The sequence below is a fragment of the Falco cherrug genome, chromosome 4, assembly GCF_023634085.1.
Source record: "Falco cherrug isolate bFalChe1 chromosome 4, bFalChe1.pri, whole genome shotgun sequence".
Taxonomy (NCBI): Eukaryota; Metazoa; Chordata; class Aves; order Falconiformes; family Falconidae; genus Falco; species Falco cherrug.
The window spans coordinates 51,054,171-51,067,811 of NC_073700.1; the positions used below are offsets into that span (position 1 = coordinate 51,054,171).

Below are 13,641 nucleotides of genomic sequence, written 5' to 3' on the forward strand. Positions count from 1 at the left end.
CCACCCCTCATTGGGGATGGAGCCCCTTGGATGCTGGTGTGACCAGCTCTGCACCACCGCCTGCCAGTGAGCAACAGGCCGCATGGCCCCACTCATCAAGGCACCGGCTCCATGTGGCTCCTTGCCCTCTGGCATGGCCGGGGGGCGTTTCTCTCTCGTGAGTGGGCGTTTGAGCCTTGTGCCGGCTGTAGTGGTGTTTGCTCCTGTCTCCCACTCACTTTTCCGGGCTCTCCAGGTTGCCAAAGGCCCCACGTCACTGGTGGGATGGTGGTGGAGCGAGACACCAGCTCACCCTCTGCAGCGAGCCCCGTGCAGGCATCCGTCCCAGCCTCCCCTTGCCTGGCTCGGTGCCTACCACTGTCGCTGGACCCTGTACTGGGGACCGGCAGAGCGTGCCCACACCGCCACTATCCCCAGGGAGGGATGTCACTGGGATGAGCAGCAGCCAGAGCAGGGGAACACCCAGCATGAGCTTGGGGACACCTCCACGGGCTCAGGCCTGGCGTGCTGGCTGCTGTGGTGAGCTGGGGCTGTGCCATGAGCTCAGCCTTCACTGCTGGCCCCCAAGCACCCCACCCTGGGTGCTGCCAGCCCTGGGCACCCAGGAAATCCTTTTTGTGCTTGGTGCCGCTGGAGCACCACTCATCACCGGTATGTTGAGGTGCTGTGCCAGAGCAGGTTCCTGGCACGGCTTATGCAGTGGGCAAAGGGCATTGGCTGCCAGTGTGGGGAGCATGGCTGAAGCTCTGCTGCCAGCATATGGGCTGTGGTGGGCAAGAGGAACGTCCTGGTGCCCCCATGGCTGTCCCTGCCCCAGAAACTCGGGCAACACAGTCACCATCCCAGCACATCCCCAGCTCAGCACCTCCCACCCCTGCCCTGCCTCTCCTCACTGCCAGGCTCTGCCCCTGCCGCCCCTCACTGGTTTTACGGCAGCGGTTCCCTTTTGCCTGACACCTGCCCTCGTGCAGCCGCCAACACAGAGCGCCCAAGCTGCCAATGAGGAAAACCATCGGCGGAACTGGGCCCCCCTGCAGCACCATCACCCGAGGCTGTGCATGCGTGGGGGGCAGTCCCATGTCCTGGGGTCCATGACATCCCTGGGATCTCTGATTCTCTGGGACTGTGTGGCCCTCGATCTCTGCAGTTGGTGGATCCTTGGGATCCCTGAGTCTCTGAGGTCCCTGTGTCCCCATGTCCCTTATTCCGATGTTCCCAACACCCAGTGTCCCGATGTCCCAGTGCCCCAGCCCTGCTGTTCTCCATGCTGACACCCGGTGTTGCAGCTCTGCTCCAGGGGCTCCGTGGCCAGAGTTGCCCCCCCACGCCAGCAGGCAGGTACTGGGGCCATCGGGGGCCGGGGTTGGCAGGTACCAGAGCCAAGCTGGAGCGTGAGCTCAGGCAGGTTCTGGGGGCCAGGGAGGGTGCCAGTGTGTCTTGCCACCTTCAAGCAGCCAGTCCCCGTGGCAGGTCCCAGTGGGCTGCAGAGGCAGGGGGGCCACGGAAAGGCAGGACGTGGGTCATGCCTACACAGATGGGAACAGGGGAACATCCCCAGTGGCAGAAATCACAAACATCTGAGAACCCAGAGAGGTTTTGGGGGAAACCCAGTGTCACAGGACAGGTCACCCACCCCACTAGGGGGACGTCATTGCCCCAGCTTGGCCACGCTGGTGGGCAAGGTCTCCCTTTCTCCTTCCCACCCCCTTTCATTTCCAGTAACAGGCTGAACTCAGCTTCTTCCCCATTCCTGTGCAGTTTGGGGCTTTCACTGCACCTGGCCGGGGCACACACATCCTGCAGGGCCCCCGGAGCCGCAGGTGGCTGGAGGCCCCCGGAGGGCAGGGGGTGGGGACATGCAAGACCCCGGTAATGGAGTGCGGCATCCGGGGGCCCCAGAGATGCCTGAGGCTTAGCAAGTCTCCTTCATGGTGGGAAACGGGTCCCCTGGGGAGGTGTCAGCCCATGAGCCGGCTGCCACGTGGTGGCTGCCTGGCAGAGCCCTGCTGGAGCTGCCCCAGCCCCACAGCCGGACCGCTCACACCCCCAAGGACATGCAAGATCCTCCTTCCCACGGGGGTCTTGGGCTGAAGCAGCTCTCATGGGGCAGCCCCCCCACAGGAGCACCACCACAGGCTGCTGTTTCACCCATCCTGCTTTCCACTGACCCAAACTGCTCCTGAAATGATGGGGACTCTGGAGCAGTATGTCCCCCATGCTCTCCCACCCCTGAGGGGACCAGGGCACAGCACCGAGCATCCCTCCCTGGGAGTGTCATGCCAGAGCAGCACACCCCCTGGGGTACAGCTCCGAGGACAGCGGGGCTGTGGTGGCCTCAGCCAGCCCAGGAGCTGCTGCCGGCTGTGCCATGCTGTGCGGGCTGTGCCTGGGGCTGGTGCCTGCGACAACACTGGGAGCATCGTATGGGCACCAACGGCGGCATGCAGTGGTACCAGGAGTAGCCCAGGACTGCAGGGCACACCAGTCACAGAATCCTAGAACGGTTTGGGTTGGAAGGGACCTTAAAGACCCCCCCGTCCCACCCCTGCCACGCGCAGGGCCCCCTTCCCCCAGCCCCAGCGCTCCCAGCCCGGCTGCGCAGCAGAGGGGCTCCAGCCCTCTGGCCATCTCCGTGGCCTCCTCTGGCCCCGCTCCAACAGGTCCGTGCCCTCCTTATGCTGGGGGCCCCGGAGCTGGAGGCGGCGCTGCAGGGGGGTCTCAGCAGAGCGGGGCAGAGGGGCAGAGCCCCTGATACTCGGGGTGCCCTGACCTGGGTGCAGGATTTTGCGCTTGACCCTGTTGAACCCCATGAAGTCACCTCTCCAGCCTGCCCAGGTCCCTCCAGACAGCATCCCTTCCCTCGGCCCTTCCAGCCCTGCCCACCCCACAGTTTTAGCTCCTGCTCAAGGCGCCAGACACACGGCCATAGGCTGGAGGTTTGTGGTCAGCACAAAGACGCAGCACAGTGTGGGCATGGGCTGGGCTACCAAAATCCCTGGGCTACAACGTGCCTAAAGTTGTCATCCTAATTTTCAAATAGCATTTATTATTACTGCCAGGACTAGAAACCCAGAGTTAAATCAGGATGTTCACAATAATCTTGCTGTCACACATACATACCTTCTGACTCTCTTGGTAGCCGAATGTGTCCCTTTGTAATAGAAAAGAACACTTTGTTTTGCAAAGTGTCCATCAATGTGTTATGATGCAAAGGAGAGTCCAAAGACTGTTTTCCTTACGGTGAGATGCTCTATCTGGTTTTTTTCTTTGAGAAAATCCTCTCTAAAGGGTGGCTGGGAAACACTTAGTCTCTGGGATGTCCTGTTTGCCTTGGAACTTCCTCTGCAGCAGTAGTCACTTAACAGCTGTTGGCATGGTCTGCTAATTGGTGTTTGCCCAGAGCAGCTGTGGGTGCCCCAGCCCTGGCAGTGCCCAAGGCCAGGCTGGACGGGGCTGGGAGCTACCGGGGCTGGGGGAAGGGGTCCCTGCGTGTGGCAGGGGTGGGACTGGGGGGTCTTTAAGGACCCTTCTAACCCAAACCGTTCTGGGATTCTGTGAAACCAGCCCAGGGTGTGAGCCCTCAACCAAAGGCCCTGTGAATAGGCTTTTCCCGTGGATGCAGCAAGCTCCAGGGTTTGCAGATAGCGAAGCTCAGGGCAGGCAAAGGGAAGCACAGATAACCTCAGCTTTTGCACAAAGGGCAGCTCCACCTCCTCGCTCCCTGTCCATGTTCCCTAAACAGCCCACAGGCCCGGGTGATCTGAGCGGGAGGCTGCCCTTGCCCTGCCCTGCCCGTGGCCCAGGACAGCCCCCACAGTGCCATCCCCATAGAGTTCACAGGGCTGAAACACCTCTGCTCCCTGGGGAATGGGGTCTGATCGCCATCCAACTGAGCCTCCCACGGCTCAGCAGCACAGTGAAAAAAGTTACATGAGAAACCAGCTACAGCCCTCGTCACAACTGGGAAATGCCATTGTAAAGCCACCAGACAGAACAAACCATAATCAAAACAAAAAAACTGGGACAAGTACAGCATTTCTAAATCCTGCATGGTATGGTCAGCCCTGAAGTGGTCAGGCAGTTGGACTAGATGATCTGTGTAGGTCCCTTCCAATGGAATTCTTCTATTCCTTTCCTTTCTTTTCCTTTTCTTCCCTTCTCTTTCCCTTTCCTTTTTTCTTTTTCTATTCCTTTCTATTTCTATTCTACTCTAATTCTACTCTATTATTTTCTACCTCTGTTCTATTTTACTCTATTCTACTTCTATTATATTCTATTCTAATTTCCTTTCAGAAAAATAAGCAAAGGATTAAAAATGGCTTAAGTAATCAGAAAGTATGTGGAAGACTCATGACAAGTTTAGAGGAAAATAACTTTTAAAAAAACTTCATTGATGTTAAAATGAAGGAATTTCCTTCTAAAAACATTCAGGCAGGACAGAGAACTGCTTTTTCACTCTTTTGACCAAGATATTTTTAGGGTGCAGATAACCGTGAGAAGTTAATGTTCCTGTAATGACCCAGTGTGTGATACCAGTACAAACAAACTTGAAAACAAGCCATTTATTAAACTGCCATTATGGAAACACAATCAAAACTTCCATCTCTGTTGACTTTCAGTTCTCATTTGGAAAGAACTACTGGCCAAGTCAATATTCCTTATTCATGAAAATCACAACCCACACCCTAAAAGCAGGTATAACAATCTTGTTTCTTCCCCTTGGTGCTCCAGGAATAACAGTAGCATAATTTAAAACTATTTACCAAAGTCACCTGTGCACTTTGTGCCACACTTTGAATTTTGCAGCTTCTGACGGTTTGGGTTTTCTCCTCCAGATATGATGGCTGGAGTTTAACTGCTGCCTGTCAAGTGTAGCAGGGCATGTTAGAGAGAACGTGTGTGGGAAGAGATTTCTCTGAATTGCAAATCAGCTGCACTGAGCAAACTGCCTTGTATTGGCTTTCATCAAGGAGCCACTCCTGTACTCTTTAACAGCAGAATCTGCACAACGGTCACAGAAATGGGCAAGTATGGAAAAACATCACCTCCTTGCTATGGGTCATGTTTCAGTTGGGTTCTTCTCCCCACTGCTCCGTGCCCACAGCTAGCACATCAGCTCTGTCCTCTTCAGTCACACAAGAGCAGGGCTGCCCATTTTCTGGGCTCATCAGACTGAAGAGGCTTTTACTGGAACAAGTTTTGGCTTCAAAGTTCCCAGGCTGGGTGTCCATACACCAAAATATAAAGGCTATTCATGAAGTAGCTGCACCTCTGGTAGGGACATGGTTTAGCAGTGGGCTTGGCAGTGCCCAGTTAATGGTTGGACTTTATGATCTTAAAGGTCTTTCCCAACCTCAGTGAGTCTGTGCTTCTATGATTATGAGTGGTCCCTGCCAAACATGTTTTTTTTAAGGTGAAAGTGTTGCTAGGGCTCAGCAGGTGCCACTAGTGGGACAGGATGAGCCCCAGTACCTCCCTGGCCTTGCCAGGCTCCAGCTACATACGGGGGTTGTGCTTGGAAACCATGCCCACCTTCCTGAGTGCTGCTTGTCTAGGCCCCAGGCTCAGTTCAGTTCCCTGAGCCACCCCCCCGCCCAGGCTGGTGCCCCAGCCCCTTCCCGGCTCTGGACACGCTCCAGCCCCTCAGGGTCTGGCTGGTGCTGAGGGGCCCAAACTGAGCCCAGCATCCGAGGGGCGGCCCCCCCAGTGCCCAGCGCAGGGGGACGGGCACTGCCCCGGCCCTGCTGGCCACGCCGTGTCTGACACCAGCCAGGGTGCTGCTGGCCCCCTTGGCCACCTGGGCATGCGGGGGGCTCGTGCCCAGCTGCTGCCCCCCAGCCCCTTCCCCGCCGGGCAGTCCCCAGCCCCCTGCCCCCAGCTCCTGGGGCTGGTGTGACCCCCTGGCAGGGCCTGGCACGGGGCTGGGGTGACCCTCACACAGCTGGGCTCGGCCCCTCAGCCAGCCTGCCCGCCCAGACCCCCTGCAAGAGCCCCCTGGCAGGTTAGTGCTCCCCCCAGCTTGGTGCCACCTGCGGGCACTCACCAAGGAGAGGACCCCCAGCATCGGCTACCACCAGCCGGGGCCAACCTGCGAGCTGTCCATGAAGCCGCCCCCTGTGGCGGCCCCGACGGGCCAATGGCAGCCTCGCTGGCGGTCACGTGACAGGAGGGCGACGTTCAAAATGGCGGCGCCGACAGTAGCGCGGTCCATCTGCGGCCCCTCCTCCGCGAGTGCTTCCGCAGGCCATGTGCACGCTAGCCACGCCTCTGGTTGGCGCGGCCTACTTCCGGGAGGCGCGGGGCTCTGGCCGGACACGTGTGGGGCTGTGCCGGCGGGAGGAGGGACTCGCGCGGAAGTGGCGCGGCCGCTCGCATCGTGTGGCCTACTTCCGGCATAGAGCCTACGGGAGGAAGGCACGCTAGTAGCGCCGTGTAGAGACCCCGGGCAGTGCTCCCCCGGCTGCCATGGCGGGGCACACGCAGGTAGGAGCCGTGCCCTGGTGCAGGATGGCCTGCTGTGCCCTCCCCAGTGCCGCAGCCCTCAATGCCTGAAGCTCTGTACCCCCCTCCCGCCTCCCTGCAGCCTTGCGCAGTGGCTACCATCATGGCTGGCACTGCTGGCCCCCTGGCCTAGCCACAGCGTGGCCTCATGCCACCCCCTGAGCTAAACCCCCCCTAACCCCCCACCTGCGCCCCCAGCATGGCCTCACTAGCTGGCCCTGCCATGCCACATTTTCAGTCATATGGCCACACAAAGCCAGAGCCTGGCCTGTGGCATGTGGTGCGATGGCTGCAGCAGGTCCGTGTGGGTGGCTCCAGCTGCTGGTGCACCATGGGCTGCCAGGAAATAGAGCCAAGCTCTAGGCAGCATCTCGCTGAGGCGTCGTTCTCTGAAGATTGCAGAATCCCTGAATGGTTTGGGTTGGGACCTTGAAGACCCCCCAGTTCCACCCCTGCCACACACAGGGACCCCTTCCCCCAGCCCCAGTGGCTCCCAGCCCCGTCCAGCCTGGCCTTGGGCACTGCCAGGGCTGGGGCACCCACAGCTGGTCTGAGCAGCCTGTGCCGGTGCCTTGTTGCTCTCACAGGGAAGAGTTTCTCCCTCATATCTGATCTCAATCTATCCTCTTTCCGCCTTTGTCCTGGCCTACAGGCTCTACTAAAATCCCTAAGATCCTTATCCCCCACCCCCCTCTGGGGCATGCAGCTTCCTCAGAAAGTGCTGTTCATTGGTGCTTAAAACTGCATGATTTGGTTTTTCACCCAAGGGTGGAAGTAGCACCTGGAAAATAAAACATATAAGAACCCCCTCTCCCACACGGTGGTGGGCTTCCCTGTCCAAAGGTGGTGCAGTTCTGCAATTCCTCGTGCAATCCTTGTGTGGCAGGAGCCAGTGACCTTTGAGGACGTCGCTGTCTATCTGAGCCGAAGCGGGAGTGGGAGGCCATTGCAGTGAGACAGAGGGATCTGTACTGCAGCGTCATGCTGGACAACTACAAGCTCTTGACGTCCCTGGGTAACCCAAAGCTTTAACTCACTGGGTTTCAGGCTGCATCCAGGGAGGGCACAGCTGGGGCAGGGATTTTGTTACATTTGACTCCTTCTGAGGGGCTGATCAGAGCTATGGCTGCAGCGTGGGGGTAACTGCTTCCAGCACCTGTGCTCCTGGGGGAGTTTAGTGCTGGAAAAATGCAGGATTTGGGTCTTGTTGAGCTGATGGCTGCCTCTGAAAACAACGGCAGGTGAGCTGTCTCCCCTGAGGGCAGTCAGGGACCCACTGGGGGGTCCTGGCCACAGGCAGATGATGTGGGTTGGAAGGGACCTTAAAGACCATCTGGTCCCACCCCTGCCACACGCAGGGACCCCTTCCCCCAGCCCCGGTGGCTCCAAGCTCTGTCCAGCCTGGCCTTGGGCACTGCCAGGGCTGGGGCACCCACAGCTGCTCTGGGCAGCCTGTGGCTGGCACCTCGCCGCCCTCACAGGGAAGGATTTCACACCTGTCAGAGGACATGTACAGTTCCCTGAACCAGTGAGGTCCCACTGCACCACAACAGGACAGAGATCTCTGATTACCAGCATAAAGGGTCTGGGCCAGGCACCTGGGAGGACATCCCATGCCCAGAAGCTGCTCCTAGGCTGAGCAGCAAATAACCCCTCGCAGGAAAATCCTGTCAGTAGAGTTGGGAGTTGGTTCCCGTATTCCAATCAGGGCTCTGCCCTTGCAAATTAATCTCCAGCCACAGCTCCAGTATCTCTTTTTTTTTTTTTTTTTTCTTCCCCCCCCCCCCCCCCCCACCCCCCCCCCCCCCCCCCCCCCCCATGTTCTGGTGTTGCTTCTTCTTGGCCTCTTCTGGTCACGGTGCAGTGCAGCTTGGGGTCACAGAGAAGACCTTTATTTTTTCATGTTAACAGTTTATTGCTGCCATTTGTGTTAGAATGACATGCTCTGTCTGCCCCCCAGGTTATCCAGGCCCAAAACCTGACATTTTTGTACCGGATAGAGCATGGGGAAGAGCCGTGGCTCTGCATGCCGCACAGCCCAGTGATGTGGGACGGACCTGACTGCCCCTCTCCAGGTGAGCAGGAACAATCCAACCCCTTGGCTCACCAGGCGTGGTGGCATGTTCCAAAGGCCACTCCAAGCTTCTCTTTTTCTGTAGCAGTGCCCAGCATGTCTCCAGGGTTCCCGCTTGCTCTCCTGTCCCAATCCTTTCCCTCCCCATGGTCTCTTGTGAGGTATCTCTCTCCTTTCCCTCTGGCCCTGCAGCCCTCCCCACACAGTAGCAACATCCAAGGGAAACGGAGGTTGCCTCTCTCCCTGTGCAAACGCTGCAACTCTGCAGAGGTGGAGGCTTTCTGGCTGCTGATGGTGGACAGGGCTTCTTCATCATCTTCCTCCAGCCCCATGGCAGGGCTTCCCATGCTGGGAAGGTGATGTCCGTCTGGTTTCCCTACAGGGTATGGCAGGGATGTGAGCTGGCTGGAAGAGCCTCCCTTGGGCTGGTGGCCCTGTGCTGGTGAGCGTTGCATGCAGGAGGAGAAGACACAGACACCCTTCCAAGGTGAGTCCCGGTCCCCCTTCTTGCTCACCACCGGACTCTGGAGCAAAGAGCCTGAGGTGGGCTCCAGCCCCGTCCCTGTCCTCAGCTGCTTGCGCTGTACCCGGTCAGTGCTGCCAGGAGTTCTCCTGTCCTGTGCATGCAGCATGCTCAGGCAGAGCTCAACTCCCCTGTCCAGCCAGGTGGAGGACAGGGACGTGTGTCATGGGTGGCCCCTGAACCAGGGAGAGTGGATTTTTCTTACTTCAGTGTCTCCCCCATTCAGTACGGCCCCTCTCTCCCTGTCCTGCCACAATGCCCCCACCAGGAAGAAGGCAAACTCTTCCAACCCAGTCTCAGCAGGAGGATGGTGCATGCAGTGGTGTCTCCAGTCTTCCAGACTGCTGAACAAGTTCAGGTGTCTTGCAGGTCAGAGTGAGTCGCTGTCGGAGGCGGCTGGCAGAGGAGCGGGGCCAGTGGAAAGCGGGAAAGAAGGCACAGACAGCCTGTGTCCTGGGGAGAGAGGAGAAGATGAAAAAGAGGTCACGGCAAGCACAACCCAGAGCAGAGGATTCCCCCTTCAGCCAGTGACAGAACAGCAGAACAAGAAGGCACATCCTTGGGAGCACCTGGATGGTGAGCCTAGGAGAGGTTTCAGAGGAGTGGCCCAAAAAGTCAGCGCGCCCTGGGAAAAGTGACATTTCTGCAGGGAAACAGGAAACTGTCTGTCAAGGAACTGAATGAGATTATTTTGAAAGACCACTGTTACTGTGTGAGGGAGACATGGCTCTTGCATTGCGCCTCACAGCTGTGTCCTGTGAGAGAGCACAACTACTGCAGAAGCCACGAGGTTGGTGTCTCGGTGTTTAAGGGCCACCAGAACCATCACGTACAAGGGATTGCTTATCAGGGTAGAGTTAAAAAAAATTGATCGTCTTACTGGTAAGGCTCGGGTCATGCTGCACAGGCTGGAAAAGCGAAGAACCCAAACAGAGCGAATCATCAGGAAAGCCAACAGAATTCTGTGGCATTACAAGTCTTTTGACAGCAAGAGGCTGAAGTTGCCTCAAGGCTCCTCTAGCCCCGCCTGTCCACCTGAGCCTGCTGCCCCTCCTGCTAAGGCAGAAGACAACCCTGCAAAGGGAACATGTGAGGCATTTTGTTCTCCTGCAAATCAGAAAGCTGTGTCCCCCAAGCATCAGAGTGAAGGTAGCTCCCTAGGGCTGTCGCCAGAAGCACTCGGTGCCCTTGCGGTGTCTTTTGAACCCCCACCCTCAAATGCAGCTGCAGAGGTGAAGAGCAAAGTGACACAGCCCAAGGTGCCTGTACATCATGAGGTGCAGAGCACACTGCAGGTCCAGAGCCCCTGCACTAAGCAAAACATTGAAGAATGTGAAGTAGTGAATTCAAATTATGATATCACTGCGTGATGCATACAAACTATTGATGCAGACTGTTGACCGCTTATTGGACTCTGTACACCAGAACTTTGAGCTTCATGGCTGCTCTCAGTGTAAGGATCGGTGGCCCATCATCATTCAGATCGACAGCTGATGGGTGGCACTGCGGGGACCTGTCGAGCTGACAGTCGGGACTGTCTTCCCTGCAGCAAAACCCACTGAAGCGATCTGAGAGAAGAAACGCTCTGAAAGGGATGTAGGGGCAGATCAGTGGGTATAAAACTTGGGGTGCAGTGCCTGCTGGGGAGCCATCATGCTGGGAGGCTCAGGGGGAAAGGCCAAGGGGAAGGGAAGGATTGGTGTGGATAAAATGAGGAAGCATGGAAAAATGGTGCAGAGGGGGAAGGATGGACAGCCATGTGTGAACAGGCACCTGGTCAGACTGTTTCTGGCTGGGCTGCGCTTGATTGCAGCGGTTCTTCCTGTCTGCTTATTAAATTATTCTAAATTATTGTCAGTGTTGTCACAGCCCCTGGCGGGTCCATCTGTGTGCTAACTGTGCTCACAATGGAGCAGCTGCTTGCTGGGCCCTGGCGGGGAGGAATCCCCGGGGTGTTCGCGCCCTCTGTGTTTTCTCGGGATTGACTGATGCAGCGTGAGGGGAGTGGAGCTCGTGGGGTGGCGTGTTTTGTCCACGCCTTTGTGGCCACGGCTCTCAAAGCAGGGGTTGCACTCGCGGCAGGATGAGGAATGGCCCCGGTGCCCCCTGCGGGCCAGACTCGGCCCCCGCCGCGGCAGGCCTGTCCCGGTGGGGGTCACAGGGCCGCCGCCATGGCCGGGCCCCGCAGGGGCGCCACAAAATGGCGCCGCCGGTGAGAGCGGCCAATCGCGCAGGCGGGTGGTGACACGTGGGGCGGTGTGGCGCAGGGGGTTCTGGGGCAGCCGTACGACTTCCGGGTCACGGGAGGGAAGGCCCCCTTCGGGCGGGACTCACCACCTGAAGTACGTGATCCGGATGTTTGCACACGTCCCTTCTGCCGCCGTTGCCGTGGTAACGCGGGAGCCACTTGCTGCTTCCGCTAGAAGCGGGGGGCGGGGCCCCATGCGGCTGCTGGGGCCGGGGCCAGGGCCGCTGCTCCGTTTCGGGCCTGGGAGCGCTCAGCCCTGCCGGACCGCTGGTACCGGCTGCGGGCCCCACCCGGGCAGAGGCAGGCCGCGGGCAGGCGCAGGGCCCGACGGCGGGTGTTACCCAGCACCGTAACCGGGGACACCCCCCCTCAGAGGCTCACCAGGCCACCCAGCTGTGGTGCTCAGCGGTGCTGGGCGCCTCCTCCCGTGGCAGGCCCCGGGCCAGGTGGGCACTCGCTGTTTGCAGGGGGGATTTGCAAATCGGCAGTGTGTTGCGTGCCCGTTCCTGTTCACGGATGGGGTTGCTCACAGGTGTCCTGCTTCCAGTGCGTACCCTCGGGCAGCACCACGGATGCTTCTCATGGACCCCACATGCTCCCCGGTGGGGCTCACCCGCTTTGGGGGCGGCGGTTTGAGCCAGTGGTTGCGATCTCCCACTGCCACAATTATCTTTGTCCTATTTGTGGCTAGTTTTTGTTGACATCAGTGGATTGCAACACCTTATCAGCCTGTCTCCTCCCGTGGCCAAAGCTCCTGCTTTCCTCCCTCAGGAGCATCTTTCTGCGTAGCTCAGATAATGGTGTTCCTGACACTGTCTTTGTTCCCTGCCCTTCCCAAGGCTGCCTCCCTTGAGCAGAAGTCCCATCGTTCTTCACTTTTAACAGCTTTAAAGAGTCACCTCGGCCTAAACCTTGGGCACAGATTTGTTTAACATACAGTTAAACACTACACTGGAGAATCAGAGTTTGGTGACTGGGGAGTTCAGATGACCCAGGGAGTGGTGCCTTGCTGGGAGTGGGTTGTGTGGGGCCGTGGCTGCAGCCGGTGCCCAGATTGCCCGTGGTCTCTCAGCCAGAGCCAAGAGTCAGTCCCAGGGTGATGGGCAGATCCAGTTCCCCAGCACAGGATGTGGTGGGGGCTTCCTTCATGTTGGAATCCATCGGGGCCACGCTGCCTCAGCCCAAAGGGGCTGATGAGCATGTTGGGAACGGTGAATGGCTGTGGTGTTGGGGTGACTGCTCTCAGCGCCCTGGGGGAGCCCTGTGCTGGGGAAACGTGGGGACTGGGTCTCTGTGAGCTGGTGGCTGCCACTGCCACTGACAGTGTGATGCAGAGCAGCTTCCTGCCCTGAGGCCAGGCAGGGACCTGGTGCGGGTCCTGGCCCCATCTCACCTGGGTGCTCAGGCAGTGATGCTGCTCTGTGGTGCAAGAGGCACTTGTGTCCAGGGGCTTGGGGGGTTTTCTCCCTCCACCTTCATTAAAAATGGAAGAAGTAAATGTGTAACAGTGCAGCGAAAGTGATTAGTGTGGAAAAGGGGAAACTAGCAGAAGCACAGGTGTAAATCCTGCTGTTCTTTGCGCACGTAACAGGAAGATGGGTGCAAACAGAAACACACAAAGGTGTCAACCTGACCTGTTTGCACTTCACCAACCCATTTCATACTCTTTACCTCCTCTTCCCTCTTGTTTTCCTGTCCTTCTTTCCCTTGGGCCATGGGGTGTGTGGGTGTGTCTCAACGTGCCGTCTAACCACTTTAAACTGGCATCTTGTCTTCTCCTTTTGCTGCCAAGCTCAAATTGCACCAGACTCCCAGAATTATGAGCTTGACTGAAAAGATACTAGTTCAAAAACTAAAAGCTTTTTTTGTTTCGTTTCTGTGCCATTTGGTTTTGAGCCATTGTGGTGCACTTCACTCATGTTTTTAGACATTCTACCATGGTTGTAAAGAGTAATTTTTTTAGTAAGGCTTCTGCACAGAGCAGGGAGTTGGACTTGATCCTTACAAGTCCACTCTGAGATCTTTTATGATTCCATGATCCCCTGCTTCTGCACCTTCCCCTAAACATCCCCTGATAAATTCCATGCGGTCTCCAAATGCCCTGTGCCCTGGTAGCCAGTAACCCCTGCCGGTACCATCTCAGCTGGGTGCCCCTGGCGGCAGCCATGTTCCCTTAGAGCGACTGGGTTCCTCCACCTGTCTTTGTTCCTCTGCCCCATTGTGATTGTGGAGATTAGCCTTTAACCACTCAACCTACCTGATGATATTTCTGGAATTCAGGAAATCTGGGTGATT

General features: G+C 57.7%; 1 pseudogene; it reads left to right on the forward strand.

Annotated features, from left to right (window-relative positions):
* Positions 1–6,246: 6,246 nt before the first annotated feature.
* Positions 6,247–9,958, forward strand: LOC102056222 (zinc finger protein 316-like; annotated as a pseudogene).
* The last annotated feature ends 3,683 nt before the right edge of the window (positions 9,959–13,641 follow it).